The sequence below is a fragment of the Haliotis asinina genome, chromosome 14, assembly GCF_037392515.1.
Source record: "Haliotis asinina isolate JCU_RB_2024 chromosome 14, JCU_Hal_asi_v2, whole genome shotgun sequence".
NCBI classification, from domain to species: domain Eukaryota; kingdom Metazoa; phylum Mollusca; class Gastropoda; order Lepetellida; family Haliotidae; genus Haliotis; species Haliotis asinina.
In genome coordinates, this window is record NC_090293.1 from 8,574,015 (window position 1) to 8,595,000 (window position 20,986).

Genomic DNA, 20,986 nt, shown 5'->3' on the forward strand with positions numbered 1-20,986 from the left:
CATAGTACTGAATAAAAAGTATAATTTAACAACACTGAAACAGGTCTTTGAATGTCATTTAGAAGTGAAAATACATAAGAATGAAGATTTTTATGGATATCAACTTCTTTATGAGAGAACACAACGTTTCGGAGTTAATGCTTACTCCTTCACCTGATGAAGGAGTAAGCATTAACTCCGAAACGTTGTGTTCTCTCATAAAGAAGTTGATATCCATAAAAACACTGAAACAACCATTCAAACATGATAGGGGTAATCTGGTTGAGAATTCATTTTCCCAAGTCTTCTTTTTTTTGCACAAAAATCGTCACAAAAAGCGTCAAATTTACAAACTGAGTAAAAATAAGTGATGGTTGAATAGGGAAAATCATGTATAGCCACATTATTTCAAAACTTCATGTATTAAACTCCCAGTTCTGTACAGTGTATGTTGACACTCTGGTTTTGCGTACTTACAGCTTTAGAAAATGCAATGTTGACTGCATTCCGTACAAGCGTCAGGGATCTCAACAGACGAGTAGAATATTGGTCGCAGGTATCCGCGTCATCACTGACGTTGTTAACATCATCAACACGAGGTGTATTGTTTGGTCCATTATTCCATGGGTGGGTAGAAAGCAGCAAGGGTTGCTTTGTCACTGTATCATTGACCACGCTGTTGTCAGTTTCTCGGACGTCACATGGGGATGTTGGTCTGGCATGTGCTGCGAAGTGGTGCCACAACAAAGATGCCAAGAAACAGGAAGCCAGAGCAGTTGGACAGAAGTCTGGAATATATATTGGTATTTGTTACATTTTCCATTTATGAATGTCATTTAATCATAAGTCGAACACGCTGACACGCTTACACGCTTTGTCAAATATTCCTATCTATCTGTCACATGCCTTTAAACAGAATAAAAGACATACCTCTATTTTGTAATCACTTTACCAGTACCCTGTTTTGAATGGACATTTTCATTTAAACGGGCGACTGACTTACATTTCATGTTGAGTGTGGGTCGCACGTCAGAAATATATGTCTTTTCTCAAAGTGTGTTGAATGCTACAAGCTTTGTCAAAAGTGTTCTTTATATACAAGTCAAGAAGGAATTATTGGGAATTCTTTTCTGTCAGAAACTGGACATGTTCAGTGTACTGTTCACGAGATGCTACATTACCTCGTTATGGCAGTCAATGGATATCTCTAACGATACAATCAACCAATGAGATGTCTTGAGACTCAGCTTCTCGGGCAGGCCCAGGTAAAAGCATCAGCCCACTTCATTCCGAAAGTGATGCGGATTTGCTTGTGGTAGGAGCCTGAATCCACAAGTTCTTAACTGGTGTGTCCGTAAAGGTTATGCCCGGAAACAATCAGTGGAAATAACGGAACGCTCACAGATATAATACGACAAGAACAGATAGTGAGTTATCTTTACGGAATAGATAAAGTGCGTTCACTGATAGGTACTGTCCTCATGTAATGAACTAAGCTATCTCATGTACAAGAGGGTGTTTTTGAGTTGTTTTTTAAACAGCGTATTTTGAAGGAGATGCCCTAGTGTGGTCACATCTAAAGTTGTATTAATTGATTAGCATCCAACAATTATGCCTCTGTCGGTTTTACATGTCAACGGTTTTAAATGTCAATTACGGTCAGATGTTTTAAACTTGCTGGTGTGGCATTAAGTAATATTAACTCACACACATTTAATGGATCAATAATAATATAATACAATGCGTAAACTGTAAAGTGTATAGGAGTCCACATATCAAGATGTAAACAAGTATCACAAAAACATAAGACTGATGTTATCCTGAACTTCTTTAAAGGCAGTTGTGTTTCTTCATGTGTAGATCCGTGTCCCAATACATTTGGATAAGGTCATATCACTGTCCTTCACGGAGACATGCGACATGTGAAAGTCTTGTAGTAAGCAACAAAAGCAAAGATTGTTAGTATGGTTTTACCCAGCTTATAGCTGTATACAACAGTTTTCACGGAGGACTTTGTATCCCTTGAACATTGGTTAAAGATAGGTATAGTGATTAACAATACATGTTTGCCATTCAAAAACCATTTTTTCTTTAGAAGAAACTGGCCCACCTCTTCTAAAGATAGCTATGTTTATTATTTTTTTAAAATTAACAAATAAGTTCCATTCATTTGCATAGCTTTCCAAAATATTCAGCTGGTTTTGTAGACCAACAATAGTATCTGACACTAAAGTTACATCATCGGCAAACCTGACGATAAACAATTTCAGTCATGTGTGGAAACATTTGCGCCCCATGTTTACCTGAATTTGTTTACCTGAGATATTGTAATACCATTCGCTGATGAAGAAGGAAAACAGTATAGGATTTAAAATACACTCTTGCCGAACCCCTGTAGGCCAGTCGAAAAAATGGGTGACATCATCACAGCGAACACATGATTTAATATTCAAGATGCAGATTTTCGTAAGCAGTTCCATAATTTACAAAGCTCCACAGAGTGAAAGGTTTTCTTAAAGTCAAGAAATGCTACATAACGTTTGTGTTATTACGCGAGAGACACTTTTGTATTATCGTATGTCATGTGAATGTATGGTCAGTAGTTGAATTATCTTTTCTACAAGCCGCCTGGCATTCGGGAATTACCTTTCTTAGATTTGAGTTTGAGATTCTATTATTTAAAATAGTTGTAAATATTTTCCATTAACACTTATTAAAGTCATGGCTAAATTCCCGATTCCCTTCTATGAAATATCACACGATTGAGTAACCGGTTCATGATGAAATGTAACCATAGTCTGAAAAAGTGTGTTATGAAGGGTTACTGTAGTATGTATGGATGCAGACAGTCTGCAAAACATACAGGTTGAAAATATATTTCTCTTCCTAATGTCAATATTTAGATTTCCTGCTGTATCAGTCAGGTGGCCGGAGTAGGTGCGTTGCCATAGAAACAAGCCTTTGAGTTGGTTAAAAGTTTTATTCAGGGTTTAATAGTTCAGGTAGGCTTGGACAAATGACGCCTTCATCAGTCCCTTGACCCCAGGACTGTATACCTATATGATACTAACATCACCATGTTGAAGATTCTATTTTCAGAAAATAAAATTTGGTATTTCATATATTTTAATCAAATTAATGTCTTTAGTCCAAATAAGCCTGTTTGTTCTAGTAGTAAAATCCAAGGTTAACCTTTGGCATCACCAGGCTCTTGGCAGACACCCATAGTGGTTACAGTCCTGTCACACGTGGGCAGGTAAGATCTACGTTCCTGAGAAGACATTGATTTCATTCCAGGTTTACACCACCTTTAATTGATTGCGCCTGCTCATATTACTTTAACTGACACAAGAATGACAAACATCTTGGTGACTGTACGTTCCGTACACATATCCTCAACCCGCATTGTCCTGTCACAAGATATGTATGTCGGCTAGGGGGTGTACCTGTCAGAGGTCTGGTCTGGGAGTTTTTAAATGGGCAAAGTTCAGACAAAAACGTTCTGTTTAATGAACATGTTCCTGAAGTACGGACAGTTAACGTGTCAACTAAATGACAAGATGGTGCAACACGGCATCATGGCATTACATCATTTTGTGCCTCGAGAAAAATCTGAAAATGAAAGTATTTCTAGGATATCACTTCCGAATAAAACCCGTGGCACCCAACATGAAAAGTACAATCATCTTTGTGGCTTTGTCTCCCAAAAATTCACGTGTACAAATTTCACTTTTCTTTGGGTGTGTTTGTGACTTGTGATATCGACGGTGAAGTATCCTTTCAACCAGTTCGCAAACATCTGGTTTTCACAAATATCTTTCGTAGTCAGGGTCGTACAATCGATACACCAAGCTTTAATCACAGACAAGGTTTCGTTCTAACATAATTCACAAATATTGTTTCGTTCTAACGTAATTCACAAATATATTTCTGTCTGACATAAGACAAATTGTGTTTCGTTTTGACATGATTCACAAGTAACGTGTCCTTCTCATGTAATTCACAAATGGTGATCCGTTCTGAAGTAATTCACAAGTATTGTTTCATTCTAACATAATTCACAAATATTCTTTCGTTCAGCTAGTTTTGTAACGCGGCTATGACTGCAGTGTGTAATAAGATTTCTTTCCCGATCTGTGGAGTCCTTTTTCTAATGCCCTTAGGGCCTTTGTGCATCCGGGCTAGAACTGGTCTCTTATAACCCAAGTCTCATAGAATTGGATCGTCAGACTCGTTGACGTGGCTGACACGTGTCGTCGTGTCCCACTTGTTTACATTGATGCTCGTGTTGTTGATCACTGGATTGTCTGTTCCAGACTCAATTATTTACAATCGCCACAATGATAATGGAATTTTGATGAATGCGGCGTTAAAGAACCAACGAGTAGCAAGTGAAGTAATTTACATTATAATCACACGTCTCGGTAACACCGAGGAGGAAGCGGGCCAGCAACGATAATCTACAACAGTGAAAACAACACATGATCTTAATACAGAATTGCTATCCTACTGAATAAAAGAAATCCCGTGTATCTGGAACATTGACAGAAGCTTCTTACAACTAAACTAAACTCAATCACTCACTCACTCATCCAGAGGAAGGAAACGTTACATTGGTGTTTGATTGATTGGACATAATTCAATCAAAGGGAATAGTATTTTCAGACAAGCCTTCCTGTTGGTGATATTGTTCTCTTGTGAGGTGTATCATCGCTCGACGTTCTGGCAGTACAAGAAGTACACGTTTGTGACCTTCTCTGTGGTTGTGCGTGGAATCATGAGGCCCGAGCTATGTCACACTCGGGCAAAATATTTGCTGCTTGCTTTCAACAGTTTGTAATGCGTGAGTCAGATTTTATTATCTTACAGTCTTTTTATACAAACAACATATGTTTAATTGGGTTAAACATTTGTTCTAAAATTCAACATGTAATGACAAGTGTGGCCATGATATTTGGTGTAACATCCTGTCTAAGATGATATGTATGCATGTATGTATGTATGTATGTATGTATGTGTGTGTGTGTGTGTGTGTGTGTGTGTGTGTGTGTGTGTGTGTGTGTGTGTGTGTGTGTGTGTGTGTGTGTGTGTGTGTGTGTGTGTGTGTGTGTGTGTGTGTGTGTGTGTGTGTGTGTGTGTGTGTGTGCAGACATGTAACGTATGTACCGGGCTGTGTATAGAATAACGTTCGTGACATGTTTATGCACCATCAAATATACACGCTGAATTGAGAACATAAAGACAGATAGAAAAGGTTGATGCTTCATTATAATGTACAATCCAAGGAATTAAAATTCATTATTAAAACATATGTAGACTTTTTTGCAAATGAATACACATTGTATTGTAAATATAAATGTCACAGTAAATGACAATCGTGAAACTGAAAAAGACAGATTTCATCAAGTCAGCGATAGTTTGTTGGTTATCTCTTTCACATTAAAGTACACATAGAAGATATAAACTTGCGATATATGGCATAAAAATGATTAGTGCAATTGAGCTAAAGCAGATTTAGTTACCAACTTACACTGTCACAACGTTCAGATTAAGGAAAAGAGAATAAATCTCTCTGAATCTAAAAAAGACTGAATTTACGACCACTGTGATCATTTTTCAAAGCCACTGACCAGATAGTTTGATAGATATATAAAGTTATATAGTGAGTTAGATAGCGCTTAGACATGGTGACATTTGGTTTGGACATTGACGGAATCGTTAAGTGGAACATGTATTCTGCAGGGATTCCTTCTGATTGTGGAAAGGGTTTGTAGTCTATAATGATACAACTTGTCACATAATTCAGAAATTACTGATCACATCTTGTAGATAAAATAAAAATGAAATTCACCGTTTCTTGTGAAAACAAGTTTAAGTCAGTACAACCGTAAGATTGTGCCCCGGTGTCACAAGCTTCGTTGTCTATACCCAAACATGTTTCAGAATGCAAAGACAGTCTTTATAAAATGTTTGTATTATTTAAGCACATAATATATTTCTGTCTACATGTTTCGGTCAACAGTGAAGCACTAAACTTTAAAAACAACAGCTTCTTGTTTATTGCCTAGAGGGATATTTAAGTGTAGATCCTTCCATTGTTTTCAAGCTAAAGGAAGCTAGACTGAAATGTCACTCCGTGCAGTTGTTACCCATAAAGTTGTGTACTTACACAATACAAATGCACACTAGTATGCATGGACGAGAGATTTACACATCCATACAGAGAGAGATTACTTCAGTAAATGAGCCCTAAAAATGTTGCCGAGTCCTGATTTCATGAGCTTATTTCGTGGCTTCTTGTATAATTCTTGTTATGTCGTTGCTGACCGAGACGAGGACATAGAGACCGTCAATGACAGCATGGTACGGGTCTTGTGGGTCTGTGAGGGGTACATTCGATCTACATTGGCCAACAGGTGACGGGAGGTTCAAGCAGAAGACCTAGAAAGAAATACGTGGCTTTAGTAATGATGGTACGTTCCCTATGAACTTAAAGAAACCTAAACACAGAAAGAGACATATCAATTCCAGAGCCATTCTTGGTCATGGGATGCCGGTTCCCCAAAGGCGTCGAAACTCACTGCGTCCCTAAATCAAGACAGAATCAAGTGATCGTGGGCGAGTCCCACCTTGATGATATTTCGACACTGTACTCGTACTCGTGACTTCTTCGAGTGATCCATTGATAAGTTTTCCCTATTACCCTCAAAGGAATCTGTTATGCCAGAAAATGGAATTTGTCCGAAATGTTGGACTATATATTCGCTGGCTATGCAGTGCAGGTGAACCACTACTGGCTGTTCTAGAACTTGTATCAGGAAGTGACCTCCTTGGGAAACTGACAGATATAACGGACCATGTATCTTGGTCCCGTGCACAAGGACTATATGTGAGCCAAATTTGGCATGTAACCAACCAGCTGTGGTTGTAACGAACTAAAATCAACGGACCCTGGAATTGGTGATAACCTCAGTTTACCGCAATGTAGTGGGCAAAGCAGGAAAAAGAAAACGTACCCACTTAGATAGAAAGTGCGTATCATCTTGTTACCGAATAACGTTAATACGTTCTGGAATGGCTTACCAGTTCGTGTTTGGCGATCTTTAGGCCCAACACCTCGGTTCGTGTCCGGTTGAAGGAGGCTGATACTTCATGACGATAACTCATAGGAGCCTGGTACACGTCCTTCTCACCAATCTCAAGACAAGCCAAAAGATCCATGATGTGACCCACAGCAGGCTGAATAGAATTAATAACATAATTCTAAAACTCTACATTTAACAAAACTCAACAAAGTCTTTTGGATTGGTCAGTAATTTCTTCTTGCATGAAGGTTTGTTGCCAACATTTGGCAGCACAATGGTCTTTCAGCAATAAAACCCCAGTAAATACTTCTCCCAATTCATGTTTCCTACATTGTTTCCTACGAAGAAGCAATGGTTCACACCAAGGAAATAGAAACTTGTCAGAAAAATATTTGTATATCTTAGGACAACTGACAACTGCTATGGAATTACTCCATATATCCATGCAATAAAAGTTATTAAGAATTGCTTTCAAATTAAATCTTCCTCGAAACACGTCTTTACTTCGAACATGACAAAAGCAAGTTTACCATGAGCGAGTTGATGGACTTGTCTTGTGGCCATTCAGGGATAAAAACGGAGTTGCTCGCTTTTGTTTTGATGTCATCACAGAAGTTAGATGATGACTTGCATTTGTTGGGAAAGTGAATGCAGAGTGTGGAACACTGAAAGTTGGAAATGTTACCAAGTGAATGAGTGAATTTGGTTTTACACTTGTTTGAGAAGCATTCAGTGGATTTCATCACCCTTCGGTCCTCGTGAAACTTTTCAGATACCTGCCCATGTAGCACCTTGAAGGTGTTGGGGGTCAAATGTGGGAAGAACAAAGATGTTTCCAGAAACATATCGTCCGGATTCTAATTTATGCCAAAGTTTGACAGTGATGTACTGGCGAAGTACGGGAACAGCAGCCCAGGGATAAAAAGGTTCATGATAATACCAGTACTGAAGCTGAACGATCTCCGAGAAGGGATATAGTGCTGAATAAACAATATAGTTTAACAACACTGAAACTGGGTGGAAAAGTAGTGTATGGTACGGCTGATTTCTTGTCTTTATTGTGCACATATCTACTGATCTGATGTAACGTTATGCAAGCCTCTCTCTTGTGGTGGTATACAAGAGGTGGTTGGTAAATTAGACATCTTAGCAGCAAAACATCCATTCAAAGATGGTAGGGATATTCTGCTTGAGAATTCATTTTCCCCAGTCTTCTTTTTTTGCACAAAAAACGTCAAAGATAACTGTTTACAAATTGAGAAAAAATAAGTGATGGTTGAATAGAAAAAAACTGATGTTTAGCCACATTATTTCAAAAGTCCATCTATTACACTCCCAGTTCTGTACAGTGTATGCTGACGCTCTGGTTTTGTGTACTTACAGCTTTAGAAAATGCAATGTTGACTGCATTCCGTACAAGCGTCAGGGATCTCAACAGACGAGTAGAATATTGGTCGCAGGTATCAGCGTCATCACTGACGTTGTTAACATCATCAACACGAGGTGTATTGCTTGGTCCGTTATTCCACGGGTGAGTAGAAAGCAGCAAGGGTTGCTTTGTCACTGTATCATTGACCACGCTGTTGTCAGTTTCTCGGACGTCACATGGGGATGTTGGTCTGGCATGTGCTGTGAAGTGGTGCCACAACAAAGATGCCAAGAAACAGGAAGCCAGAGCAGTTGGACAGAAGTCTGGAATATATATTGGTATTTGATCAATAAGCTAATCCATTTATGAATATCATTTTCGAAAATCTATTTGTTTGATGTTTGTGAAGTACACCCGACATATATATGATATTGTTCATTAGCTGCTTTGTCAAATATCTATTGAATTGTGTTTGACGAAATACATGTGAAATGCATTTAAACAGAATGCAAGACATACTTCTATTTTGTACTATCTTTACCCTGTTTTGAAAAAAACATTTTCATTTAAACGGGCGATTGACTTACATTTTATGTTGAGTTTGGATAGCACGTCAGAAATATATTTCGTTTCTCAAAGTGTGTTGAATGCTACAAGCTCTGTCAAACATGTTCTTTATATACAAGTCAAGGAGGAATTATTGGGAATTCTTTCCTGTCAGAAACTGGACATGTTCAGTGTACTGTCCACGAGATGCTACATTACCTCGCTGTGACAATCAGTGGATATCTCTAGCGATACCATCAACCAATGAGATGTCTTGAGACTCAGCTTCTCGGGCAGGCCCAGGTAAAAGCATGAGTCCACTTCGTTCCGAAAGTAATGATGATCGGCTTGTGGTAGGAGCCTGAATTCACATGTTCTTAAGTAATGTGGCCGTAAAGGTTATGCCATGAAACAACTCGCGAAATTAACGGAACGCTCACAAGTGTATCTGCAATATGACAAGAACAGAGCGTTATGATTACGGAATAGATAAAGTGCGTTCATTGATTGTTACTGTCCTACTGTAATGAACTAAGCTATTCCATATACAAGAGGGTGTTTTTTGCTGTTGTTATTTTTAAAACAACATATTTTGAAGAAGATGCCCTAATGTGGTCACGTCTAAACTTGTATTAACTGGTTAGTATCCAACAATTATGCCTCTGTCGTTATAACGGTTTTAAATGTCAATTAAGGTCAGATGTTTGAAGTAAGAAAATTGATAGAGGACACATTTTATGGATAGCAACTTCTTGAGTTTATTTTCACGACGTTTCGGTACTTATCCTAGCCCCCTCATCAGGTTGAGCTGAACTGAACAGTACGGCTTAACTGTTAACTCTGCCCATGACCTCACAATGCTTATTACGTCACAATGCAATGGAAATATGATACCGCTAGCTAACAGGAATACTATGACAACATAATAGAATTAGTAGTGAATGGTTACAACTAACATGATTCACAGAATGAATACATCTTATTTTGTATATATAGTAGTGTTGTTGGATTAAATTAGAAATGACAGATCCTTATTATACCAAATTGTAAGTTTGGACATGTACAAAGATTTTTTGTTAGATGTATTACATGTATAGCATATAAAGTAATACTATTAACAGTACATGGAAGTTAGTGTTCATCCATGGGTGCCCTTGTCGGTCTCTTTACTACGATTTTTTTATGATGCACAAGGCATTAGGGAGGTAAACACCAATATAGCTAGATCTCTGTTGATCTCAGGTACTAATCTTCTAATGAAGCTTGACTCAAGAAGCTTTCTTTTCCGCCAAGCATTGACGTTGGACGCCAAGATTTGAGAGTGTTGCCAGGTGACAGAGTACTTTTGATTATTAACAATGTGTTCTGAGAGTACAGATTTAAGGTCAGATTTTTCAAATGAAGTTTTGTGTTCTTTTAGTCTAATGTTGAAAGACCGGCAAGTTTCTCCAATGTAGCTGCTTCCACAATCACATGAAATTTTGTTTATACATCCTCTGGAATTGGACTCATTCTGGTTGCTGCTACCTCTCCCATTTGCTTTCAGGATGGGTTTTAAAGTTTTATCAGAATAAAATGTCACATCCAAACTTGTAATTCTTCTAATGAGTCGGCTGATGTGAGGGCTAATCTGGCCTTGGCATGGGATGTTAATCCTGATGGGAGTTGGTTCAGTTTTCCGTGTACGATTATTTCGTTGATGGAGTGTGGTGGCAACGGTCTGCTCTACTAGTTGTTTAGGATATTCACTGAGGGCGATGAAAGTACATTTGGATGAAGTCATATGACTGGCCTTCACGGAGACATGCGACATGTGAAAGTCTCGTGGTAAGCAACAAAAGCAAAGATTGTTAGTATGGTTTTACCCAGCTTGTAGCTGTACACAACAGTTTTCACGGAGGACTTTGTATCCCCTGAACACTGGTTCAAGATAGGTATAGTGATTAACAATAAATGTTTGCCATTCAAAAACCAATTTTTCTTTAGAGGCGAGTGGCCCACCTCCTCTAAAGATAGCTATGTTTATTATTTTTTAAAATTAACAAATAATTTCCATTCATTTGCATAGCTTTCCAAAATATTCAGTGGGTTTTGTATACCAACAGGAGTATCTGACACTAAAGATACATCAGTATCAAACAGTATAGGGTTTATAAAGATACAAACAGTATAGGGTTTTAAATACACCCTTAGAACTCCCGTAGGACAGTCGAAAAAATGGGTGACATCATCACAACGAACACGTGATTTAATACTGGTATTCCAGTACATAGATTTTAGAATAGAATGCAGATTTTCGAAAGCAGTTCCATAATTTACAAAGTTCCACAGAGTGAAAAGTTTTCGTAAAGTCAAGAAATGCTACATAAAGTTTGTGTTTATTACTCGAGAGACACCTTTGTATTATCGTATGTGGTGTGAATATATGGTCAGTAGTTGAATTATCGTTTGTACAAGCCGCCTGGCATTCAGGAATTACTTTTCTTAGATTTGAGTTTGAGATTCTATTATTTAAAACAGCTGTAAATATTTTCCCAATAATACTTATTAAAGCTATGGCTAAGTTCCCGATTCCCTTCTATGAAATATCACACGATTGAGTAACCGGTTCATGATGAAATGTAACCACAGTCTGAAAAAGTGTGTTATGAAGGGTCACTGTAGAATGTATGGATGCAGACAGCCTACATAACATACAGGTTCAAAATATATTTTTCTTTCTGATATCAGTATTTAGATGATCTGCTGTATCAGTCAGGTGGCCGGAGTAGGTGCGTTGCCATAGAAACAAGCCTTTGAGTTGGTTAAAAGTTTTATTTAGGGTTTAATAGTTTAGGCAAAAATTGATTTTTTCAGGTTTACACCACCTTTAATTGAATGCGATTGCTCATATTACTTTAACTGACACCAGAATGAGAAACATCCTGGTGACTGTACGTTCGGTACACATATCCTCAACCCGCATTGTCCTATCACAAGATATGTACGTCGGCTAGGGGGCGTACTTGTCAGTATGACCACCGTGTACTGTTATCACCGAGTGGTTGACAGTTCCGGTGAATGGGAGATCTGGTCTGTTTTTTTTTTAAACGGGCAAAGTTCAGACAAAAACGTTCTGTTTAATGAATAGGTTTCTGAAATGCTGACAGATAACGGCTGTGTGTTTTTTTGGCTGTATCATAGACTGTTCAAGTGGCAGCATCAACTAAATGACAAGATGATGCAAGACGGTATCGAGGCATTACATCATTTTGCGCCTCGAGAAAAAATCTGAAAATAAACGTGTTTCTGTGATATCACTTCCGAATAGAACCCATGGCACTCAGTATAAAAAGTTCCTGTCTTTGCTCCTTTGTTCTCCCCAAAACACACGTGTTCAAATTTCACTTTTCTTTTTATGTGTTGGTGACTGGTGCCACCGACGGTGAAGTATTCTCTCAACCAGTTCGCATACATCTGGTTTTCAAAAGTATCATTCGTAGTCAGGGTCGTACAATCGATACATCAAGCTTTAATCACAGACAATGTTTCGTTCTAACATAGTTCACAAATATTGTTTCGTTCTAACATAATTCACAAATATTGTTTCGCTCAGCTAGTTTTGTAACGCAGATTTGACTGCAGTGTGTAATAAGATTTATTTCCTGCTTTGTGGAGTCCTTTTTCTGATGCCCTTTGGGCCTTTGCGCGTCCGGGCTAGAACTGGTCTCTTATAACCCAAGTCTCATAGAATTGGATCGTCAGACTCGTTGACGTGGTTGACAAGTGTCGCCGTGTTCCATTTGTTTAGATTGATGCTCGTGTTGTTGATCACTGGATTGTCTGTTCCAGACTCAATTATTTACAATCGCCACAATGATAATGGAATCTTGATGAATGCGGCGTTAAAGAACCAACGAATAGCAACTGAAGTAATTTACATTATAATCACACGTCTCGGTAACACCGAGGAGGAAGCGGGCCAGCAACGATAATCTACAACACATGATCTTAATACAGAATTGATAGACAATACACGTCTTTGTCCTACTGAATAAAAGTAATCCCGTGTATCTGGAACATTGATAGAAGCTTCTTACAACTAAACGTAACTCAGTCACTCACTCACTCATCCAGAGGCAAGAAACGTTACACTGGTATTTGATTAATTGGACATAATTCAATCAGAGGAAAGTATTTTCAGAAAAGCCTTCCTGTTGTAGATATTGGTCTCTTGTGAAGTGTATCATCGCTCGACGTTCTGGCAGTACAAGAAGTACACGTTTGTGACCTTCTCTGTGGTTGTGCATGGAATCATGAGGCCCGAGCTATGTCACACTCGGGCAAAATATTTGCTGCTTGCTTTCAACAGTTTGTAATGGGTGAGTCAGTATAGCGGTAGTCCGCTAGGTTTCAAAGCAACTCATGAGTAAAACACAATCTTCGTAACTTCCAACATTTATTCTGCATTTAAAATACAAAGTTGTCGCAAACCTTATTGTGTGCACAATCCCATTCACAACTTTGTGAACACCATAGTTCCTCACATCGTAAGGCAACAGCATCGGAGAAAACATCGCAACACATAGAATTCGACATGTGCTCTGAGCCATTTTTTTTCTTTTTTGGGGTGCGGCGGACTCGCAAGAGGGACTGTAAAGGGAGACAACCCTCCACCAATACCACTCGCATACCACTAAAAAATCTTAACTTCCACATTAACTGCTACAGTCAGATATTATCATTTTACAGATTTATTATACAAACAACATATATTTAATTAATATTTGTTCTAAAATTCAACATGTAATAACAAGTGTATTTTGTGTAACATCGTGTCTAAGATGATACAGCTAATATATCACGTATGCGTTGGTGTGTGTATGTATGCGTGTGTATGTGTGTGTATGTATGCGTGTGTGTGTGTATGTATGCGTGTGTGTATGTGTGTATGTATGCGTGTGTGTGTGTGTGTGTGTGTGTGTGTGTGTGTGTGTGCGTGTGTGTGTGTCCAGAAATGTAACGTATGTAACTGGCAGTGTATAGAATAACATTCATAACATGTTTATGCACCCTCAAATATGCACACTGAATTGTGAACATAAACTGAGATAGAAAAGGTTGATGCTGCATTATGATATACAATCCAAAGAATTAAGATTTATTAACACATATGTAGATTTTTTAAGCAAATGAATACACATTGCATTGTAAATATAAATGTCACAGTAAATGACAATCGTAAAACTGAAAAGACAGATTTCGTCAAGTCAGCGATAGTTTGTTGGTTATCTCTTTCACATTAAAGTACACATAGAAGATATAAACTTGCGATATATGGCATATAAAATGATTAGTGCAATTGAGCTAAAGCAGATTTAGTTACCAACTTACACTGTCACAACGTTCAGATTAAGGAAAAGAGAATAAATCTCTCTGAATCTAAAAAAGACTGAATTTACGACCACTGTTATCATTTTTCAAAGCCACTGACCAGATAGTTTGATAGATATATAAAGTTATATAGTGAGTTAGATAGCGCTTAGACATGGTGACATTTGGTTTGGACATTGCCGGAATCGTTAAGTGGAACATGTATTCTGCAGGGATTCCTTCTGATTGTGGAAAGGGTTTGTAGTCTATAATGATACAACTTGTCACATAATTCAGAAATTACTGATCACATCTTGTAGATAAAATAAAAATGAAATTCACCGTTTCTTGTGAAAACAAGTTTAAGTCAGTACAACCGTAAGATTGTGCCCCGGTGTCACAAGCTTCGTTGTCTATACCCAAACATGTTTCAGAATGCAAAGACAGTCTTTATAAAATGTTTGTATTATTTAAGCACATAATATATTTCTGTCTACATGTTTCGGTCAACAATGAAGCACTAAACTTTAAAAACAACAGCTTCTTGTTTATTGCCTAGAGGGATATTTAAGTGTAGATCCTTCCACTGTTTTCAAGCTAAAGGAAGCTAGACTGAAATGTCACTCCGTGCAGTTGTTACCCATAAAGTTGTGTACTTACACAATACAAATGCACACTAGTATGCATGGACGAGAGATTTACACATCCATACAGAGAGAGATTACTTCAGTAAATGAGCCCTAAAAATGTTGCCGAGTCCTGATTTCATGAGCTTATCTCGTGGCTTCTTGTATAATTCTTGTTATGTTGTTGCTGACCGAGACGAGGACATAGAGACCGTCAATGACAGCATGGTACGGGTCTTGTGGGTCTGTGAGGGGTACATTAGATCTACATTGGCCAACAGGTGACGGGAGGTTCAAGCAGAAGACCTAGAAAGATTATTGTGGCTTTAGTGAAAATGGAATGTTCCATGGGTAATTAAAGAAACCTAAACACAGAAAGAGACATATCAATTCCAGTGCCATTCTTGGTCATGGGATGCCGGTTCCCCAAAGGCGTCGAAACTCACTGCGTCCCTAAATCAAGACAGAATCAAGTGATCGTGGGCGAGTCCCACCTTGATGATATTTCGACACTGTACTCGTACTCGTGACTTCTTCGAGTGATCCATTGGAATGGATCCTCAATGGATCCTCTGTTTTGCCAGAGAAAATAGAATTTGTCCGAAATGTTAGAATGAATGTTCTCTGGCATTGCTGCTTTCTGAACTATGTCTGTTCTGAAACTTGTATCAGCAAGTGACATACCTACAATAAATTGGACGTAAAGCGAACATGCTTGTGAAACTGACAGATCTAACGAACCGTGTGTCCTCTTCCCGGGCACAAGGAGTATATGTTAGCCAAATTTGGCGTATAACCAGCAGTGGATATAGCGAACTGGAATCAATGGACCTTCGAATTCGTGATAACCAGAGTTTACCACAAAGCAAGAAAACGAAAACGTACCCATTGAGATAGAAGTGAACATCATCTTGTTACCGAATGAAGTTACTACATTCTGGAATGGCTTACCAGTTCGTCTTTGGCGATCTTTAGGCCCAACACCTCGGTTCGTGTCCGGTTGAAGGAGGCTGATACTTCATGACGATAACTCATAGGAGCCTGGTACACGTCCTTCTCACCAATCTCAAGACAAGCCAAAAGATCCATGATGTGACCCACAGCAGGCTGAATAGAATTAATAACATAATTCTAAAACTCTACATTTAACAAAACTCAACAAAGTCTTTTGGATTGGTCAGTATTTTCTTATTTGAATAAAGGCTTGTTGGCAACGTTTGGCAGCACAATTTCCCAGTAAATAAAACCCCAGTAAATACTTCTCCCAATTCATGTTTCCTACATTTTTTCCTACGAAGAAGTAATGGATCACACCAAGGAAATAAAAACTTGTCAGAAAAATATTTGTATATCTTAGGACAACTGACAACTGCTATGGAATTACTCCATATATCCATGCAATAAAAGTTATTAAGAATTGCTTTCAAATTAAATCTTCCTCGAAACACGTCTTTACTTCGAACATGACAAAAGCATGTTTACCATGAGCGAGTTGATGGACTTGTCTTGTGGCCATTCAGGGATATAAACGGAGTTGCTCGCTTTTGTTTTGATGTCATCACAGAAGTTAGATGATGACTTGCATTTGTTGGGAAAGTGAATGCAGAGTGTGGAACACTGAAAGTTGGAAATGTTACCAAGTGAATGAGTGAATTTGGTTTTACACTGGTTTGAGAAGCATTCAGTGGATTTCATCACCCTTCGGTCTTCTTGAAACTTTTCAGATACCTGCCCATGTAGCACCTTGAAGGTGTTGGGGGTCAAATGTGGGAAGAACAAAGATGTTTCCGGAAACATATCGTCCGGATTCTAATTTATGCCCAAGTTTGACAGTGATTTACTGGCGAAGTACGGGAACAGCAGCCCAGGGATAAAAAGGTTCATGATAATACCAGTACTGAAGCTGAACGATCTCCGAGAAGGGATATAGTACTGAATAAAAAATATAGTTTAACAACACTGAAACTGGGTGGAAAAGTAGTGTATGGTACGGCTGATTTCCTGTCTTTATTGTGCACATATCTACTGATCTGATGTAACGTTATGCACGCCTCTCTCTTGTGGTGGTATACAAGAGGTGGTTGGTAAATTAGACATCTTAGCAGCAAAACATCCATTCAAAGATGGTAGGGATATTCTGGTTGAGAATTCATTTTCCCCAGTCTTCTTTTTTTGCACAAAAAACGTCAAAGATAACCGTTTACAAATTGAGAAAAAATAAGTGATGGTTGAATAGAAAAAAACTCATGTTTAGCCACATTATTTCAAAAGTCCATCTATTACACTCCCAGTTGTGTACAGTGTATGTTGACGCTCTGGTTTTTGTGTACTTACAGCTTTAGAAAATGCAATGTTGACTGCATTCCGTACAAGCGTCAGGGATATCAACAGACGAGTAGAATATTGGTCGCAGGTATCAGCGTCATCACTGACGTTGTTAACATCATCAACACGAGGTGTATTGCTTGGTCCGTTATTCCACGGGTGGGTAGAAAGCAGCAAGGGTTGCTTTGTCACTGTATCATTGACCACGTTGTTGTCAGTTTCTCGGACGTCACATGGGGATGTTGGTATGGCATGTGCTGTGAAGTGGTGCCACAACAAAGATGCCAAGAAACAGGAAGCCAGAGCAGTTGGACAGAAGTCTGGAATATATATTGGTATTTGATCAATAAGCTAATCCATTTATGAATATCATTTTCGAAAATCAATTTGTTTGATGTTTGTGAAGTACACCCGACATATATATGATATTGTTCATTAGCTGCTTTGTCAAATATCTATTGAATTGTGTTTGACGAAAAACATGTGAAATGCATTTAAACAGAATGCAAGACATACTTCTATTTTGTACTACCTTTACCCTGTTTTGAAAAAAAACATTTTCATTTAAACGGGCGAGTGACTCACATTTCATGTTGAGTTTGGATAGCACGTCAGAAATATATTTCGTTTCTCAAAGTGTGTTGAATGCTACAAGCTCTGTCAAACATGTTCTTTATATACAAGTCAAGGAGGAATTATTGGGAATTCTTTCCTGTCAGAAACAGGACATGTTCAGTGTACTGTCCACGAGATGCTACATTACCTCGCTGTGACAATCAGTGGATATCTCTAGCGATACCATCAACCAATGAGATGTCTTGAGACTTAGCTTCTCGGGCAGGCCCAGGTAAAAGCATCAGTCCACTTCGTTCCGAAAGTGATGCGGATTTGCTTGTGGTAGGAGCCTGAATCCACAAGTTCTTCACTGGTGTATCCGTAAAGGTTATGCCATGAAACAACTCGCGAAATTAACGGAACGCTCACAAGTGTATCTGCAATATGACAAGAACAGAGCGTTATCATTACGAAATAGATAAAGTGCGTTCATTGATTGTTACTGTCCTACTGTAATGAACTAAGCTATTCCATATACAAGAGGGTGTTTTTTGCTGTTGTTATTTTTAAAACAACATATTGTGAAGAAGATGCCCTAATGTGGTCACGTCTAAACTTGTGTTAACTGGTTAGTATCCAACAATTATGCCTCTGTCGTTATAACGGTTTTAAATGTCAATTAAGGTCAGATGTTTGAAGTAAGAAAATTGATAGAGGACACATTTTATGGATAGCAACTTCTTGAGTTTATTTTCACGACGTTTCGGTACTTATCCTAGCCCCCTCATCAGGTTGAGCTGAACTGAACAGTACGGCTTAACTGTTAACTCTGCCCATGACCTCACAATGCTTATTACGTCACAATGCAATGGAAATATGATACCGCAAGCTAACAGGAATACTATGACAACATAATAGAATTAGTAGTGAATGGTTACAACTAACATGATTCACAGAATGAATACATCTTATTTTGTATATATAGTAGTGTTGTTGGATTAAATTAGAAATGACAGATCCTTATTATACCAAATTGTAAGTTTGGACATGTACAAAGATTTTTTGTTAAATGTATTACATGTATAGCATATAAAGTAATACTATTAACAGTACATGGAAGTTAGTGTTCATCCATGGGTGCCCTTGTCGGTCACTTTACTACGATTTTTTTATGATGCACAAGGCATTAGGGAGGTAAACACCTAGATCTCTGTTGATCTCAGGTACTAATCTTCTAATGAAGCTTGACTCAAGAAGCTTTCTTTTCCGCCAAGCATTGACGTTGGACGCCAAGATTTGAGAGTGTTGCCAGTTGACAGAGCTCGAGTACTTTTGATTATTAACAATGTGTTCTGAGAGTACAGATTTAAGGTCAGATTTTTCAAATGAAGTTTTGTGTTCTTTTAGTCTAATGTTGAAAGGCCGGCAAGTTTCTCCAATGTAGCTGCTTCCACAATCACATGAAATTTTGTTTATACATCCTCTGGAATTGGACTCATTCTGGTTGCTGCTACCTCTCCCATTTGCTTTCAGGATGGGTTTTAAAGTTTTATCAGAATAAAATGTCACATCCAAACTTGTAATTCTTCTAATGAGTCGGCTGATGTGAGGGCTAATCTGGCCTTGGCATGGGATGTTAATCCTGATGGGAGTTGGTTCAGTTTTCCGTGTACGATTATTTCGTTGATGGAGTGTGGTGGCAACGGTCTGCTCTACTAGTTGTCTAGGATATTCACTGAGGGTGATGAAAGTGATGAACGTGGAAAGTTGATGATGTGGAAGGTTTTGACGTAGCAGCCTCAGGCCATTGCTTTGTACTACCAGGTATGTATTGTATGTGTATTTGTATTAACAAAATAAACCTGTAAGTAATTAAACTAAGTTAAAGACGGAAAAGGTGACAGATTTTTATATGGAAAATGTGAACTAGATAATGTGTATATCCATGTCTCTATACATTTGGATGAAGTCATATGACTGTCCTTCACGGAGACATGCGAAACATTTTTCACATGTGAAAGTCTTGTCGTAACAACGAAAGTGAAGAGTGTTAGTATGGTTGTACCCAGCTTGTAGCTGTACACAACAGTTTTTAAGGAGGACTTTGGATCTTCACAAATAGAAACCATGTGGGGACTCACAGCACTGAAGCAAAAGACCATTTCTTCCCCTACCTATCGTTTCCGTTCCTATTTTGTCTCCCATTCTCTATTCATTCAATTTATTTAAAAAAGGTCGAATACATGTCCAAACTTGATGGTGTGGCATTAAGTAATATTAAGTCACGCATATTTAGTGGAGCAATAATATTATAATACAGTGCGTAAATTGTAAAGTGTATAAGACATAGCAAGATGTAAACAGATATTACAAAAACACAAGAATGATGTTATCCTGAACTTCTTTAAAGACAGTTGTGATTCTTCCCTAATATCCGATCACCCTGTGACTGATCATTGACGATATACAGTTTCATAAATGCCTAATTTTACGTTGAAAAACTTAAAGGCCAGGGTTCAAACCTATACACATATGGGGTGTGTCCCCTTGCTTTGTGGAAGCTTTCTTTCAGTGTAAAGCAATGTAGTAGTCAAGTAAAAAAAAAACAAAGACAAGACATATACAAGTAATACAAATACACTATCAGCACATGTTACAGACATTTCAGGAAAAAAAATACAGTTCAGATAAAATATTGCTTCTAAGGATAACAACATGTTTTAGGCATTACATAAGCCTTCTTAGAAACCTGATTTCCGATCTATAACACTCTTTTAAGTGGTATGGGAAAACACTAGTCCAAGATATGTATAGTGTTGAACAGTAGATAAATGTTTGCCATTCAAAAACCATTTTTCTTAGAGGCGACTGGCCCACCTCTTCTAAAGATAGCCGTGTTAGTTTTTTTAAGTTAGCAAATCATTTCCATTCGTTACCTGAATTGGAAATATCATAATACGGTTCGCTTATGAAGAAGGAAAACAGTATAGGATTTAAAATACACTCTTGTCGAACTCCCAGTCGAAAATAAATCGGTGACATCATCACAACGAACATATGATTAAATATTCAATTACATAGACCTTAAAATAGAATCCTTTTCCTTTGTAAAGCAGACTTTATTATTACATTATTTACAACGATCCACA

General features: G+C 38.1%; 1 protein-coding gene across 1 annotated transcript in view; it reads left to right on the forward strand.

Annotated features, from left to right (window-relative positions):
- The first annotated feature begins 13,291 nt into the window (after positions 1–13,291).
- The window catches only part of LOC137261852 (tetraspanin-8-like), a 16,789-nt gene continuing 9,094 nt past the window's right edge, over positions 13,292–20,986 (forward strand). Inside the window, exon 1 of the mRNA XM_067799654.1 lies at positions 13,292–13,340. The gene's annotated coding sequence lies outside the window, so the exon portion shown is untranslated. The remainder of the gene's footprint in view (positions 13,341–20,986) is intronic.